At 44.3% G+C, this 17,142-nt stretch overlaps 1 protein-coding gene across 7 annotated transcripts in view; it reads right to left on the reverse strand.

Annotated features, from left to right (window-relative positions):
* STARD8 (StAR related lipid transfer domain containing 8) overlaps positions 1-17,142 on the reverse strand; it is a 150,273-nt gene that overhangs the window by 63,548 nt on the left and 69,583 nt on the right. Inside the window, exon 1 of one of the 7 annotated variants that reach the window (XM_075068760.1) lies at positions 2,361-2,379. The exons of the other annotated variants lie outside the window; for them this stretch is intronic. The gene's annotated coding sequence lies outside the window, so the exon portion shown is untranslated. Of the gene's footprint in view, positions 1-2,360; positions 2,380-17,142 lie in introns of those variants that run through there. 7 annotated transcript variants of the gene reach the window in all.

Genomic DNA, 17,142 nt, shown 5'->3' on the forward strand with positions numbered 1-17,142 from the left:
AACGCAGCCCAGCAGAGTTTGCATCTCCCTGCAGCTTGAAAGATGCGAGTTAAGCTTTAGTCCTAAATAAGCCACTAGCAGCTGCATGCATCAGTGAACACCGAAGGTACGTCTACACTGAGCCCAGGCTGAGAGGCTTGGGACAGCGGCGCTCATGCTAGTGCTGTTCACACTATAGTGTGGCTCACGTGTGGGCTCTGAAGCCTAGGAAGAGGGGTGGGCTTCAGAACCTGAGGTCCAGCCCAAGCTGCAGCTTCAAAGTGCAGTTGGCACAGCTCTTTTTACAGTGTTAGTATGAACCCCATTAGCCAATCCCTTGCCTGTTGCAGTGAGCCTCCCAGCACAGGTCAGTGGAGACATAGCCTGAAGGGCTCTGTCGTTCCTGCTAGACACCTGCTGGACGTTTTGATGCTGTTTGCCTGCAACCCTCTTGCAAAACTGAACATCAGTCTTATGAGATACTCTCTAACTCATTAACGTTGAAATGAAAGAGTAAAGTAATTTTGTTTTCCCCAGTGAACCCAGAGGGCTGTGTCTGGGAGGCAGACTGAGTAAGCCCATCACATTTGGTCTCTTTTGCATCACTCTGCACTCTCTGGCAGCAGTGAAAAATGGCCAGTGTTACTATGAGGAAGGGACGGGTGCTGTCTGCTAGCTAGCTCCCATTACAAATTAGGGCAATACCTCTGAACCTTGAGGGAACTGGGATTATTTAAATTCAAGAGAAGATGATTACGAGGCACCTGGCTGAAATATTTAACCTAAATAACAATTATTATAAAAGCAAATGTGTGGCTCTGTTTGAGACTAGGGGAGAGACCAGAACTAGGAGATTTACAGTAGGTTCAGCCACCCCCACCCACGCACACACACAGAGTATCTGAAGAGATGATAATTTATGGAGATAATAGTGAACAGGACTTAAAGCCAGGTCCCTCATGGATATCCATAGCTGAATTTAAGGAGTGAGATGTGCATGAAGAATTTGCAGAGGTAATATGCAGAGGGTCATGATGAAATGAGATGACTTTTCATCTGGAGATGGGAGAAAAGGAAGGAAAAATCTGCACGGAATTTGGAGAAAAAATATTTGCAATTTCATTCCCAGCCATTTCCTAGGAATATCACTTTCTGCAAACTTATCAACAAAAATTGAAATAAGCAACACCCAAATTTCATCACACACACTGATCTTTACCCAGCTTAAATTGCAGAGCTTGAATTCTGAATTTTGAAATTGAAACAAAGAGGCTGCTTAGTTGGGAGTCGTAAGGGTCTATTGCCATTCAAAATGAGGGGCTGTTGTGGAGGAATATTTGTGAAATTTCACAGATATTCAATGAATTCGACTCACAATGAAAAACCATTCCATTTGTAAGTATTCAAAAATCACTGACTTCTATCCCAGTCCTACTTTCATCCAAGCTGGTGGAGTTGAGCAGAATTAGTATTTCTATGCAAAACTTGGAATAAACTGGAATTTAACAAGTAACTTATTAAACTCAGTCAGGTTTGTGCCTGGGGAGTAGCTGAAGGCTATTTGGGGGATCAGGAGGGAATTCGCCACTGATTCTGCCTTTTCCTCCAGACTCGTTATTGCTGTTCTTTGCACGGATGTTGTTTTGCTCTACTTTAGCACAGGAAGTGCTAAGGTGCATTGCATGCAGATGTAAAGCATTCATCCAAACATTCCAGAATGATGAACCCATAACTGCTTCAGGTCCCTACACAGCCATGTGTCCACATCTAGTCAGGGCACCATTACAAGACCAACAAGACAGAAGTAGCATTGTCTTTTATTGCCAATAAACTAACCCCCGCCCCCGGTTTATTTACTCCTTAGGCAGACTTAACGGAAAGTTACCTGTGCTTGCCTTACCTGTGTATATCTTATTTGCTGTATCAGACAGACAGACAGACAGACAGACAGACAGACGAAGCTGTTTCTAATGTTAATCTCCCCCCCTTATGGATGGGAAGAAGTTACTGCATTATGGCAAGCCATTCAGTATATTCAAACAAATGCCAACTGGTGAGTCAGACAGATTAAAAAATGGAGACCAAGCATTACCAGAGACAATTGCCTCTCTGCTCCCCAGCAACACACTGAAAAGACCCTCCAAGTTACCGAACCAATCTAAACTTCAGTGGCAGCCTTCCAGAGTTACCCTCCACACTCCCAGTGTAAAAGGAGACTTGTTACACACAGCTGTGTGAACAGGACCTCCCTACCACATCCTAGTTGCTCTTGCCCAACCCTCAAGGCAGGATTCCACCTCTCTAAATGCTTTTCTTCTGGCTAGTGGAAGGGAGCTTCAGAGCAGTTATATCTGGACTCTCAAAAAATTCTGTGCGATTACCTGCTGCTTCAGCTGACCATGTATTTCATAACTACCCGTCTCCAGAGCAAAACGCAGAACAGACAAAACTGGAACGACTTACATTAGAAAACAAAACAAAAAGAGTGACAAAGCCGCTATTGTAACATTCAGAGTCCCAAGCAGCTTAAGAGCCTGGCAAAGAAACAAAAGTTCTTCAATATTCTTCAGAACATATAATTACACAATATCCCCTTAGATCTATCTGCTTATCTATGTATGCCACACTGCCAAGAGCCATTTACAAATATGGCCTCTGTTCAAGAAGTGACAGATAAGAAGATTAGCAAGTACGTGCTTTCACTGAATGAACTGGTTGGGTGCGTAAGCAAAGGCACAGGGGTAGCCAAAGTGTAGCCCTAAAGAGTTCTGCATTGCTGCCTTCATGTTTAGTAAGCAGGTGATGCCCACGGAAACTACAAGTCCCAAGATGCAGTATTCCATCTTGAGCTGAGTGGCCAGACCATAGCAGTCAGGAAAGCTGGTAGTGCCAGGACACAAGTTCATGGCCTGTATTGCACAAGAGGGGGCCAGGAAGAAAAACGCCAAACCACAGCACTCAGCCATGCCCTTGGTGCTGCTGTCTGCAGTATCCCTCAGGAGTTTTGTGGAGCTTAATTAGTTGGTTGTGAAAAGCTTGGAGTCCCCCAGCAGAGTGGGAGTATCATTAACCCAAGCATTTATTCTGTCATTTAAACCCAAAGAAAAAGTTGGAGAGTGAAAAAAGCGAAGTGTGTAGCTTCACTGCCACTGGCTGCAGCTGGAAGGAGGCAGAAGATGCACCCAGATCACAGGGTCCAGCGCCATCAGCTATCAGCTCTTCCAGCACAGAGCTGTTTGTCATGTCAAGAAGCCGCCAAAGCCACACCCAGTTACTTTTAAACACAGCTGCCACAAGCTTAACGAAAGAGAAATGCAACCTGCTGAAATTCACCTAATCAGACAGCTGCTGGCCAGCAAGCTTGTTCTTTTGATCATGTTTGGATAAATCCTCTTCCACTATGATTCCCTTGTGTTTGCAGTAAGATCCCCCGAGCAGCCATCCAAATGGTAACAGCCTAAGCGTCAGTTTACTGTCTCCATGCATCATCACTCCTGATGTTACTCTCAGGCCCAGAATCTCACCATACTTGTGGAGGGGACACGTCCAGGACAAGATGAAGTCCTCCAAGTGAAGAACCATGACAATATAATAACCCACGTCTCAAAAATCATGAGACGTGATTCCGAAGCCAAAGAGATGCATTTTGTTTGAGTGATTTTTATTTCCTTTCTAATATTTTGGCCTTTAGAATTTCCCAGTTTTTCTCTGCAACCCTGAGGTCCAAAACCTCTTTTTTTAAATAAAAGTGGAGATTCTCATTTATCCAAGTCTCCAGACGCTGGGGCTATCCAAAGAACACCAAACATCATGAAACTCACGCTAAAATCAGGAGCGCTGGCAACATTGCACATACAATAGTAACTTCCACTCTTTGTGTTTTGTTTGTTTTAAAAGACCCTTGTCAGCCTTTTGCTGGCTATGGGTATTTCTGCCCTAGCAAATTCCCATCTCCATTAGCAAACAAGCTCATTTCCACTCCAAGAACTGGACATTCCCAATCAGCAGCAAAGCGAGCACTCACCAGCTTTATTTGCTTCTTTATAAAGCCCAAAGCCCACAGAGCAAGCCCGGCACAAAGAAGGCAGCAGACATCCAGCAACCCCGTTGGTAGAAGCTGATAGCATTTGTAGATGACATAAGCCAGACCACCACCCTTTACGTTTGCACCTTTACTGTCTTGACTTTAGTGACATGCAGGCCAGTAGTTGGCTTTAGAGAAAGTTTTTAATCCCTTTCTTCTTTTTTTCCATGAGCCTGGGCTCAAAGTCATTACTTTAGAGGTGACCTTCAAAGGTTAAGTACCAAATTCCTGCAGCTTTACCAATATGTGCAGATTGCCTCCAACAGCCAAGTTAAGCAGAACTTTCAGCTTCTTACTAGCCAGACAATTACTTTACTTGCCTCATTTCTTATAACATGAGGGGCCCAAGCCAATGTTTTGGAGCCTCCACCATACCCTCGTAACATTACTAAGATTTTGTATTTAGCAGCTGCAGGTCGCATTTAAAAATGGGACTGTGCTTTGATGTTTCTGGAAGGAATGCCTTAATATGATAGAATATGAAGTGGCATGGTCTTAATCACAATAGCTTTGTTAACAAGTAAGCAAATGGTCTTTTAAAGGCAAGCACTTGCACCTAAGAAATCCACTGGGAGGAGGTCATTTGCACAGAAAAAGAACTATAGATGAGCAAATAATAATTCCCAATGAATTAACTTGACGACTGAATTCAGCCTCTCCTTTGGCTAGCAGCTATGCCAGGAGCAGATCACAGTTTTCTCAAATATATTCTTTATTCAAATGTATTGCAGGAAAATCTTTTCATATTTTTTTGCTGTACAGATTGCTTGCAAATGTTTCAAACTTGAACTGTGCTACTTAGCTGTGACTGCTCAGATTAAGTCACATGGTATTTTCCTGTTTCCTGACTGGATGAGTGCACAATACTTTTGCTGTAAATCCCTGTGTATGCAAACTTAAAATTTGGTGTGCAAGCACAATAGTACAAGTTCCACAAACATTTTGGCCAAAAAAACCTGACTGATGCAGAAAGCAAAGGGAGAAAGGGGGGACACGAACATGGCCAATGCAAAGTCACTTCGAAACTGAAACATGGAAAGTTTATTGTTTCATTATCTGCCATGCTCTAAAAGAAATCTGTTTGATGAGTAATATGCATCTAATGAGCATTGTGCAACAATGCACCTGCCAACTCGTTTCTCCTTCCTTTCCATTTTTACGATAAGTAATTTCATTCCCTGGCTCCACACCCTTCCAGTCAGTCTGGCCTCCGGTCTCCAGCCCTGGGAAAGCGTGATAAAATCATGAACTATCAGAGATAACTGCTCCCTGTTTAAGGACACAGAAGGATGTACAGCTACTTGGATACTCACTTCCCCATGCAGGTTTTCCATATGCAGAAGAAGCTTCTACTCAATCTGAACCAAGAAGGCCTTCCACTGAGTGTCAAGAAAAATACTAATCTCCAAGCAGGACTTCTCCAGGAAAATTCAGGAAAAGTTTCTTGAGTTAGAGTGAGCTCTCTTCTAGGAACAACCACCCTTTGATGAGCAATAGCTTTCTCTCTCACATACACACATATATATATTGGATATCCTCTCCTTTTTTCTAGAAGTTCCACATTGGACCAGTCTTCTCCCTGTACAGCATGAAAAAATGGACGTTGTTCTAACACTTCCTCTGAAGCACAGGGAAAAGTGGCTATGATGAGCAAGAGGTGTGCATGTGTGTTTGACATGGAGAAGGGTGCAGAACTAGAGATGTGCAAAACTCCCCATTTTAATTTGTGAACTTTCAGTAAAAGATTAGTTTATTTCATGTATGCAGTGTTGCTGTAGCTGTGTTGGCCTGAAGAAGAGCTCTGTGTAGCTCGAAAACTTGTCTCTCTCACCAACAGAAGTTGTCCAATAAAAGACATTACCTCATCGACCTTGTCTCTCTAATTTATTTCAGGCCACTTGATGGGCCCCAAAATTTGCTTTCCTTTTAAACTTTTATGAAATGGCAGTTTTCACATAGTAATAGGTCAAACTACAAGATATCAATGCAAACAAATTTTTAATTTAATGGAATTCCACATTTAAAAATCTTTGCTCAAAAAGAGGAGCATTTCTGAGGGAAAATGGCCCTAACTTTGACACAAAACTGAGATGGGAAAAACTGCAAAATCCCACCAAATGACATTCTGAAGTTTTGAATGTCATTTTGAATAGTTTGCAGAAGTATCCCAACCCATTAAGAGGCACTTCTGTGGTTGCAACTAAGTGGAATTCCCCTGCTCACAGTCTAACAACAGAACAATTGCACAGTGACAGAATCTAGGAAAGTGATTCCCAGACACTATGCAGCCCTGATATCTTCAAAACTCTCCTTAAAACTCTCTTTTCCCATGATGTGCTGAGACCACTGCCTATGATGCTGACCAGTATTGTCTCACTGTTTCCTTATAGTCCTCCATCTGTCAGTATCCAGCTGACATCTTTTTACTTTGTGTTTGTTCATCACCTAGCATAATGGGGTGCTGGTCTATGAATGAAGCTCCAAGGTGCTATCATAATACAAATACTACAGGCTTCTGTGACTGGTATCCATGTTCCCCCATCCCTATGATACACTTACCTTAATAGCAAGTCTCTGCGCTGGGCCCTAGTGCCTGCCTTCCATTCAAATGCATGTGGTCTCAATTGCAATGTAGTATGTGCGAGACTAGGATCTGGAGCAGTGTGGGTTAGGGTGCACACAATTTGAGGGGAGGCAGCTGACACCAGCTACTACAGACAATGTCTTATCTGATCAACTGGTAGAAACACTGGAAAAGGTTGACAGCCACTAATCTAAGAAATAGTCAAACCGTTGTTAGTGGCCCACAATATATCACTCTGGCCTTTTAAATCCACACATGGGAGCATCTCCACTGAACCTCAAAAATGTTTTCAAAAGACACCTACAAAACATCATATGTTCCCATTTCATCACTCATCCCTGGTGGTATTTTCATGGCGCTGGACCCCAGAGTTCAGCTGTGCTACCATCAGCCCTACAAGACACAGGGCTGGGAGCCAAAACAAAACAATGAAAGTCATTGACAGGGCAGGAAACGGCATCTGCAGGATGAAACGCTATCTTCAGACAAGACGTGTTTGGATAAGTTTCATAACTCGCCTCTTCCGAGGTTAGGAAATCACAGTAATACAAAGAAAACAACACACGGAGAACAGCACTAGCATGTGGTACAGCGGAACAAGCACCTGAGAGAGAGTGAAAGACTCAGAGACCGCCCTTCCCTGTTGACCCACACCCACATGAGCTACTCTCACAGTCACTCAGGGACTTCAGTGGGGCTGTGTGAGAATAAGGGCCTCACTCAGCATCAAGGGGGAATTAGTTATGTCTCCGCCACACCTGCGAAGCAAATTTGTTGGTCTCTCTGTGGCCTCGCTCATTACACTGTATGTGGCCCTTTAAAAATGGGCAGTTACGCAGAAACAAGTATTGACTTGGGATCAAAGTGGAGCTCAGTAAGGATGATTATTGCTCAGACATACAGGATGGAACTGCCTCTCTCATTTCAGGCCAGAATGCCCTTTACCTTCATCGTCTCAGATGTGCTGGGTAGGAGCTTTGGGGGAAATGAGGGCAGGTCAGCTTCTGCCTGCATGGATCACTGTTAGGGTGAAGGAAGCTTACACAGCTACTCTTTGCTATTTCAGGAGTCCTTGGTCCTTCTGTTCTCTGTATTTATACATAAAATGAGATGATCCTCACCTAAAAGCCCTTATAGATACTAAGGAAAACCTGTAGTAAAACCTAAGTAGGTTACTTGATAGATAGATGCTAATGGGGGGGGGGGGAGAAGAGCAAGAGAGAGATTATTTGACAACTGTTTGCACAGTGCACAACCAAGCCACAGAGACAGCTGCTTTCTATCATCTTAGGCCTAGTGGAAGCATGATATGAACTCCCATCACTGCATCAGCATGAAGGATAAAGAGTTTATTTTAACCTTATATTATATCAAATCAAATAGTATTGATCAAACCGTGACCTTGAGAGAGAGTGAGTGTGTGTGTGTGCGCGTTTGTGAGTCTGTGTGTGTGTGAGACACACACCCCCACACCCCTACCTTGACAGGATTATATAAAAAAAAAACCAGAAGGGAACATAGTGATCATCTAGCCTAACCTAAGATGTACTTTGCTTTTTAAGATGGATTAATTACTTGTTTTTTCACAAAAAATAAAGTGTACCTACACTCTTTTACGGGGGAGAGGCGGCAGTAATCAATATGATCTACTTGTCTGCAGTTCTCTAGCACTCCAACAATAAAAAAGTGTGCACCACCAGCTGCTTGTGAGCAATCTACAAGAAATCCATGAGTGCATGGAACTAGTGACCCTACAACAAACCAGTGCACATAGCACAGAACTCATGAGCAACTCTACAATAACAAATCCATGTGCCGGACAATAATAGTATTAGCATATAAGAAAAATGTGTGTGTGCACAACAGAGAAGATACATTCAGTTTAAAACGTCAAAAGAGACAAAGAGAAAAACATTAAGATGTCATAAATTGCTGATGGATTTTTGTTCCTATTTTTAAACACCGAGGGTTTACATGTAATCAGTGTTGTAGAGTCTCTTTCACTGTGTGTTTGGTCTGATCCATCTGTGCAAATGTGTATTTTGGATCTGTAACATTCCGGTGTCAACTATTGTTCATGCAAATCCACAACAGACTTCAGAATGGCTGGAATAAAGGACTAGGTGATTCTGTACCCGGCTGCCTTCCTTCCAAGGGGTCTCACTCAGAAAAGGGAGCTAGTTTCCAAATTACTGTTGCTGTTGCCACGGATTTTAACAATTTAGGAAAAGGGGCCAAAGATTAGATTCTTCCACTCCTGTCTTTTGACCCCCTTCCTCACCAATCCAAATATAAACTCACTTTCAGGAAATGCCTTTAAAGAAAGCGGCACCTCCCTGGATCCTGAAGAATGCCCAAAAAATAAACTGTCTCAGGACATGAAGGAAATCCTTTTTTCAATCACACTGCAAAATAGACTTAACCCCTTCTGTCCCAGCTGCCAGCACTCAGTGCTCCCACACCCAGGTGGGCCTAAAAACATCCCAGTTAAGTGAGGGAGAGAAATCCAAGGTGACCACCCCTCCTGCCTCTAATAGCTCAAGGTAAAATTCCAGATGATCTCTACTAGAGGCAGGTTGGGAGGGGAAGGGAGACCGTCCCAAACCAAAATCCCCGATCCGAACCCTCCTGATTGTCAGGAACACTCGGATCCTCATGCCAGTATCGCAGTCCAGGCCCAGCTCTAATTTTAGATGTATCTGGCCTCCAGCACCAGAGCACCTGGGCACTGTTCGACCACACACAGACACAAACACAGCCCTTGGACAGAACATCTCCAGAGGGCGCAGATGGGAACCCGGGGTTGCATCTGTGTTTTCCTTTTTCCTCCCCGGGAGCATTTGTGTTTAAATGGCCTGCCCTGAAACACATACCTCCCCCATTCAGGAACTGTTCCCATTTGCAGAGACAGCTGCATGAAAACAGAATCTGGGTCCAGCTGCTGCTGCCCATTCCCCAGCTGAAGGGAGAACTTTCTTATGAGTGGCAGTCCACAGCAAACTATTGTGATGTCCCAGAGAATTCAGACTTGATATTTGGCACCTAACACGAACTTTCCATTTCCAAAGTGCTTTATGAACCTTAACTAATCCTTACGGCCCAAGACCCACTTGTGAGCTGAATCAGTTCCATCCCCATGTTATTTCAGATACATTCGGATACTAAGGTGATGGGCTGCAGCATAAAACATAAAAAAAAGATAGAAACAGAGGACCAGAGAGATGAAGTGACATGGTCAAGCCCCACAGTAAATTGGTGGTAACGCCAGGATCAGAACTCAGCAGCTCCCAGCACCTGTTTGCTCCAAGCTGCTTCATTTACTTCAGCTGGGCTGGAGAATAAGCAGCAGATGGAGTCCTTGGAAACATACATCCTCTTTTCAGGCCAATGTCCTTACTTTAAAAAAAATGAAAGAAGAAAGAAAAGGTAAAAGAAATCCCGGAAATCCAGGCTACAGAGAGGAAACTGTCTCTAAATAGCGCTCATCCAAGGTTTTGCAGGAGGTTCTAAAGAAAGCAGCTCAGCATGAGGAAAGGTCATCTTCTCTTCCTGGCTCCTACCCACTGAGGAGAAGGGAAGGTAACCCTCTCTAAGCCAGGAGGCCCCTACATGAAGCCTTTTGAATGTCAGCTTTTAATCCTCGGAGACACATAGAAAGGAGGCAAGTTCACTCTGATGCCAGCTCACTAATATCAGTGGTTTGGTTAGAACTATGGCTATTGTGCACTCCCATGCCGAAGCAACAGCAATAAGTTATGAGGCACAAAAAGACAGGTAATGTAATAGTTACTGAGCAACAATACTTAGCACTTCCATAGCACTTTCCATTCACGGATCTCAAAGTGCTTCACAAAGGTGGGAAAGTATTAGTTACCCCCATTTTACAGATGGGGAGACTGAGTCAAAGACTTGCCCAAGGCCACAGAGCAGGTCCGTGGCAGAGCCAGGGTCTCTGTCCTCCCAAATCTACAGTTCTGTTCACTGAACTGCACTGCCTCCCTAAACATGCCCCATTAAAATGTACACTGGCGTCTCTGGTTAAATTTCAGATGCACAAGGTGGCCCTATACGATTCAGCTTGTGCTGCAAAGTGTCCGGTACATTTTTTGTTTCGATTACCAGCAGGGACTGGGAAGGTTGCACAGCAGAAGTGCACTGAGCCACAAGGGAGGGGCGGGGGAGCAGGGGGCAGAATTGTATTGCCTCGCCATCTGATCTTAGAGCAATCTGATGAGCTCCAAAAGAAACAATATCTGGCCTTTCTGAGCCAACAGGAGGATGTAGAGGCTTAGAGAGAGATAATCCCCTTCTCTGAACAAGAAAGGACAAAACTTCTGCTCCATTATACACCATTCACATTTTCTGTCCAGGTTCTTAGGTTATATGGCCCTCAACACTGTAGTACGAGCGGCTGCATAGTATCTGCATATTATTTTGGATAACAGCAGCAAATGTCTTGGAGAATATCGCAGGAGCAGAATGGCTTAGTAAATCAAGCATCTACCTGGAACTCAGAAGACCTGGATTCTATTCCTGGCTTTGCCACAAACAGTTAGACCCACAGCACATTACACAAGCTGTGTGCTCAGTTCCCCCATCTATAAAATACCAATATTACTTCTCTACCTCACAAAAGGTGTTATGAATTTAACCCATTAATTAATATTTCTCAAGCACGTTGATGTATTCCAGGGGAAGGTGTTAGAGAAGAGCAATGTGCTGTAATTAACAGCAGATCCAGGAATTCAGTGGATATCTTTTTTCTAGCTAAACTTGCATAGTTTAATAGCTAGGCTTCCCTGGCAGTTGAGATCCCTGAGTTGGGACACTAATGATGACAATTCTGTGGTGGAAGAGAAAACAAAACGATGCAAACACATTCTCCAGTAAAGTTACTGCCTGATGACAGCAGCATTAGATTGCCAGGACTCACTGGAGCTGGAGTTCGCTGTGTTTGCAATGTAGCTGTGCAAACACCACAACAGAGGTCTGGTCAGCTGGAAATAATTATTCACCAACTGAATTGCAAGAAAAGTCTCAAAAATAGAAGAGTAGCAAGGTGTTTACAGTCCACAACAATCAATTCTGACAAGTAAGATCCCATAACATATAATTGCACTTAAATCTGATCAAGGGCTTGTAGAAATGCCTCAGTTAACATCTCAAGGGAGAGAAAACCCCAGAGATCCAAAGCTGCTTTAGTTGGGTCAGAAACGGCAGACGAAAGTTCTCCAAATTCTCATAATCCCCAACTCAGCCCTCAGAACTTCTGCATACACAGAACACAGCAATCTGATAAATACTTACTTCTCATAGCCCCCAAGAGACCAAGTTTAGACATACCTGAAAATCCTATCCATCAGGGTGATAGAGGGCACGGGAACGTCAGGGAAATGGGATATCTTCGATTGTTGTTTGCAGCAGCCGAGTCGGTCCCGGGTTATTAGAGGGACAAGGTGGGTGAGGTAATATCTTTTATTGAACCAACTTCTGTTTGTGAACAAGACAAACTTTCAAAATTACACAGAGCTCTTCTTCAGGTCTGGGAAAGGTGGGTTCTATTCTTGATTCAATGTGACCTTAGGAAAGTTACTTAAATCACTTGGGCCTCAATTTAATCTTCTGCAAATTGAGTGTAATAATATCAGCTACCTCACAGCTGTGGCGTGACAGAATTCACTAGCGTTTGTAAAGGACTGAGATTCTGGGACAGAAAGCATGACAGATGTACAGTTCTCTTTCTCTAGGCCAGGGGCCAGCAACCTTTCAGAAGTGCTGTGCCGTCTTCATTTATTCACTCTAATTTAAGGTTTCACGTGCCAGTAATACATTTAAACATTTTTAGAAGGTCTCTTTCTATAAGTCTATAATATATAATTAAACTATTGTTGTATGTAAAGTAAATAAGGTTTTTTAAATGTTTAAGAAGCTTCATTTAAAATTAAATTAAAATGCAGAGCCCCCCGGACCGTTGGCGAGGACCTGGGCAGTGTGAGTGCTACTGAAAATCAGCTCTCGTGCCACCTTTGGCACACATGCTATAGGTTGCCTACCCCTGCTCTCAGCACTGATACGGCAGTCATTACCGTGGTACACCTGTATACAAGACAGGCATCCACTCCAATATATATAGAAACTGGTAACTGAGTTCAACTATCCAAAGACAGTGTCTGCTCCAAACTGGCCATGAAAGTTCAGAGACAGGCAACTGACTAAAGACACAATCATGTATAAACTTATAAGCAAACCTCACTTCTTTAGGAAGCTGTAAGCTGATATTTTGTTGCTCACAGTTTCTAAGAGATGGACACAAACAACAACGAATGAAACAAAAGAAGAGCACAATAAAAGTGCTGTGAGAGGACCCACTGGACTGACTGCGGCCCATATCTCTGAATTCAAAGTTCATTCCTATAAACAGCTAGAGGAATGCTTTTTGGGATAGGAAGGTCAGGAGGAGGAGCAGCAGGTTAATTAAAGGAATTCCAGCACCCAAAGAGTTAAGGACAATCAACCCATGTCCCCACATGGACCAACGCAGGGCTTATTTATTTATTTATAAGCCCTATATTTTTAATGGGTGGGAAATCTGCTCATTCCCAAGCATTCCTGAGATCCTGATGCTGCTAAAATTCAATTCTTCCCTTTCATTGCTCCCGCTCAGAAAGCCACAGACCTTGCATTTGCTTAGCCCTGGTCTATGCTACAAAGTTATGTTGGTGAAACTACGTTGCTGAATCCCCTATGTGGATAGAAAGGCTTCTGCAATGGACATAGCTACCACCTCTCGGAGAGGTGGATTACCTACGCTGACAGGAGAAGCTCTCCCACTGGCGCAGGTAGCACCTTCACCAAGTGCCCCAATGACACAGCTGCCCCGGTGCAGCGCTGGAAGTGTAGATAAGCCATTAGCCACTGTAGGATCTCACTGCAGTGTTTTGCTAGACATCATGACTAGGCATCTTGCAGGGTTTCCTGTATGTTTTAAATATCACTTGGCAGAGGTGGCTGTTTTCAGCTCCCCCCTTCTCCTCTCTCCTCTAGTTGAAAGAGGCAGTAAAAGAAAAACCTCAGGATTTCATTCCATGTGAAGCACCCCAGACCCACACATGTAGCTGGGATTAGGCTACAGAGAGCCTTTAATCTCGAGGTCACAGAGTTCACATCCATCTTGAGTCAGTAGGAATGACGCTTATATGATGTCTGCTCTATGTGCTGTGAGACGAGAACTGGTGGATCTCAATCCAGTTGCTAACAGACAATTGTCCATGTGAGAAAAAATGACACCACTGGCAGCATACACAGGGCTGGAAAGCCAAGCAGGAGTGGCTCTGACAGGCAGATCTGAGGGAAGCTGCTCCAAGATGCGAGGGTAGCCTGATGAACAGCAGGATATGGAGACAAAGGGAACATTAAGGAGACTCTCAAAGACAGGCTTTGAGGGGAGAGTTATTATTTACCCAGGAAAATTAAACGCAGATGCAGGATCTGGTTACCCAGGGGTTCTGCTTTCGCCCAACTGCACAGATAAAGTAAGATAGGCACCAAGAGGGTCAAGTGAACTTTGAGTCACCACTCACCACAATGCATCAGCGTCAGGGCCTGGCCTTGTGACCCTCCTACCTCCCACCTCCCTCCAGTGTTTTGCCTTCCAAGGGAAGGTTACATGAGTCATTCCGCCTCACACCACCCACCGCCATTGAAGTCACTGAGGGTGCATACAGGGAAAGAACGAACCCCAGCTGCTTTCTTCACATCTGGCTTCCAAACAAACCAAGAACTGCCACCTCCCAGCAAATGCAGTCCCATTACATAGAGGTACCACACAGCACAGAGGCACTAGCCCACACAGGTGGCAGTATCTCCACACATTAGCCCTAAAGAACATTTTATCTTCTTGCTCCACCTAGACTGAGTCCCCACTCCCAAATCTCCTTCTAAACAAAAATGCTGAAACAAAGCCTTATTTTCTTCAGATTGTTTTTCCCTTCAATATTCTCTCTCTCTGCACTCCCTACGCACTCCCGCACTCCATCCCTCCTGCCTGATCAAACCAGTGTCTCAAGAATGATTCTCCAGGTGAGACACGAGGACGTTATCAGGAGTTATTTCCTGCAATGGTCTCTTCCTCAGCAAAGCTCAATGCATCCTGTGCGTTAATGACACAGTCTTGTCATTATCTGACAGGAGACTCTGATCCTTACAGAGAAGCTGTTCTCCTGTTGGTGAAAGAGAATTACTTATACTTCTTCTGCTCCATCCTTTCACAATCCCCAGGCTGCATCAGACACACGCAGCTCTGGGACATCAACCCTCAGCTCTGCAAAACTATTGCTTTGAAGTTTGGTGCTGCTGTCCATAAAAATGAGAAACGACACTAACCCCAAAGTGAAAAGGAGGGAGGGAGCAATACTTCATTGCTGTTCTAAGAAGAAGTGAGGAGGGAATCTGGCCACTTTGAACTGCACATGAGAAAAATAAACACATTCAAAAACTGTAGTATGACTATTTCACCCTCAACCAGAATCAATGAATTCTTGTAAATTTTATATGAAAAATGTCTATATTTGCATGCAAAATATATGCAATTTCATTGATCTGCAGATCTGTAGAATCTTCCCACACACACACAAACACTGCAGATGTGCATACACTATTCCCATTACCGTGTCAGGAAGTAATTCACAGACACTTGGGACTGAACGTACTATTGAAAGAATATGCATTTTCCTTTAAACACTAATTAAAGCTTCCATCCTAGAAAGCCATGAATGTATTTATCAGTGACTGCTCCAGAGGGATGCAGTAAGACTATGGCTAAAGCAGAGAGAGAAAGCTCTTTGTTAATCTTGCACACATTTTGCAGTCAAATGCTTCTCACTTGTTGAGACAAATGGCAGGAAATCTCCAGCCCCACCCTTCACTCAGGCAGTGTGCTGGGTGCCAGTAGATCTATCAGCACAGCATCCTGGAAGAAGTTGCTGAGTTTCTGGTCCCAATTAAGCACTGTATGGCCCGCATCCTTGTATAGGGTCCTTGGAAAAGATGTCCAGAAGTTCAAAATCCTGCAGACGGCCCTAGAAGTGGCAGCTGCAGGCGCCCACTGAAATGTAACATTCATGTGCACTGTTTAGGAATTGAGTGCCTGGCCTTTGTGACTTCTTCCCCTTTCTTCACTGCCTCAGGACATCCCATTTAACTAGCTCACCCCACTTTGAAGCTGAGACGACAAAATGGGAAGGAATGGAGGGAAATGCCCAGCTAACCACCCTTCCTTTCCATATTTTCCAGGAACAAGACTGTAACAGCAACCTTACACTTCTGGCTTCCTAGGTGTGTGTTCTCAAAGAGTCATCCTCAGTTCTACAGGGGATCAACATCCTAGGAGAAATGGCATTTGTTTTATCAGAGTTCATGGAAACCAGACAGCACTAGCTCTAGACCAAGCAAAGCACGGGCAGAGGTTGAGCAAGGCTCCCCATGCAACTCTGCCAATGCACCTCAGTCCTGATCTGTAGCTGCCCCCCACCCCCACCACACACACGAGCACTTCAATACTTCCTACACCATCCCCCAGTGCCAGAATCGGACGGCCTTGCACAGCCCTGCCAAAGATCCCTTTCAGCCCTGCTATTACAGACCCCGGCCCCAGACTGGTCTAGCACCGCACCTCCAGCCTGACCCGCAGCATTCCCTGAGGTTCAGCTCCCAGATCCTACACACAGCTTAGCCAATGCGCCCGCACCACATGATCTTTCATTCCTGAACTGCCCTTGAATTGGCACCAGCACACGTATGCTGGGTTTGTGACATGGACAAAGAGTTCTCAGATCCATGAGACAACCGAGGGGAAGGGAGGGAACGGGGTCCCTAAACACGGGTGATTTATTAAGAGGTAAGAACCTTAAACTGGCAACAAGCCTAGGAGCGGCGGCTTGTGAAGCCACCTGGCTCTTTGGAGCCTTATCCACCAGATTATGAAAGGTCACACAAACCATTTTGTTCAACAAGGCCCTTTCCAGATCTGTCCGTTAATATTTCCCTCCATTTATTCAGCTTGTTACCGGCACCGGATGGCAAGCACCCTTTTCTGATAAGGAATCTTTAAAATGGCTAGTTAAACAGCGCCGTCGCTGTACGTTCGATAAATGTTCATGGCACACGCTGCAAGGGTAATATGTCACTTATTAACTGGCAACTTGGCAGCATTCAGCTTGCAATGGGAAAAGGGGCAGAATCAGAGGTGAAGAGACGCATGGCTGAGATATGTGCAGAGACCAGTAAAGAACACAATGTTTAGAACCCCATGAGTACTGGGCCAGAGTCTGGTTACTCTGGTGCAAAATCAGAGGCACTCCACTGACTTGCATGGATTGGGTGGGCTTACATCAAAGCAGCCATGGTTGAAAAAATCATCACCCTAAGAAAAACAAATGAGTGGATCCAAACTGTATGTCAATGAAATCACTGTCTTTGCCGTTTTGCTAACAAACCA

Source organism: Chelonoidis abingdonii, chromosome 8 (assembly GCF_003597395.2).
Source record: "Chelonoidis abingdonii isolate Lonesome George chromosome 8, CheloAbing_2.0, whole genome shotgun sequence".
In the NCBI taxonomy this organism is placed as follows: domain Eukaryota; kingdom Metazoa; phylum Chordata; order Testudines; family Testudinidae; genus Chelonoidis; species Chelonoidis abingdonii.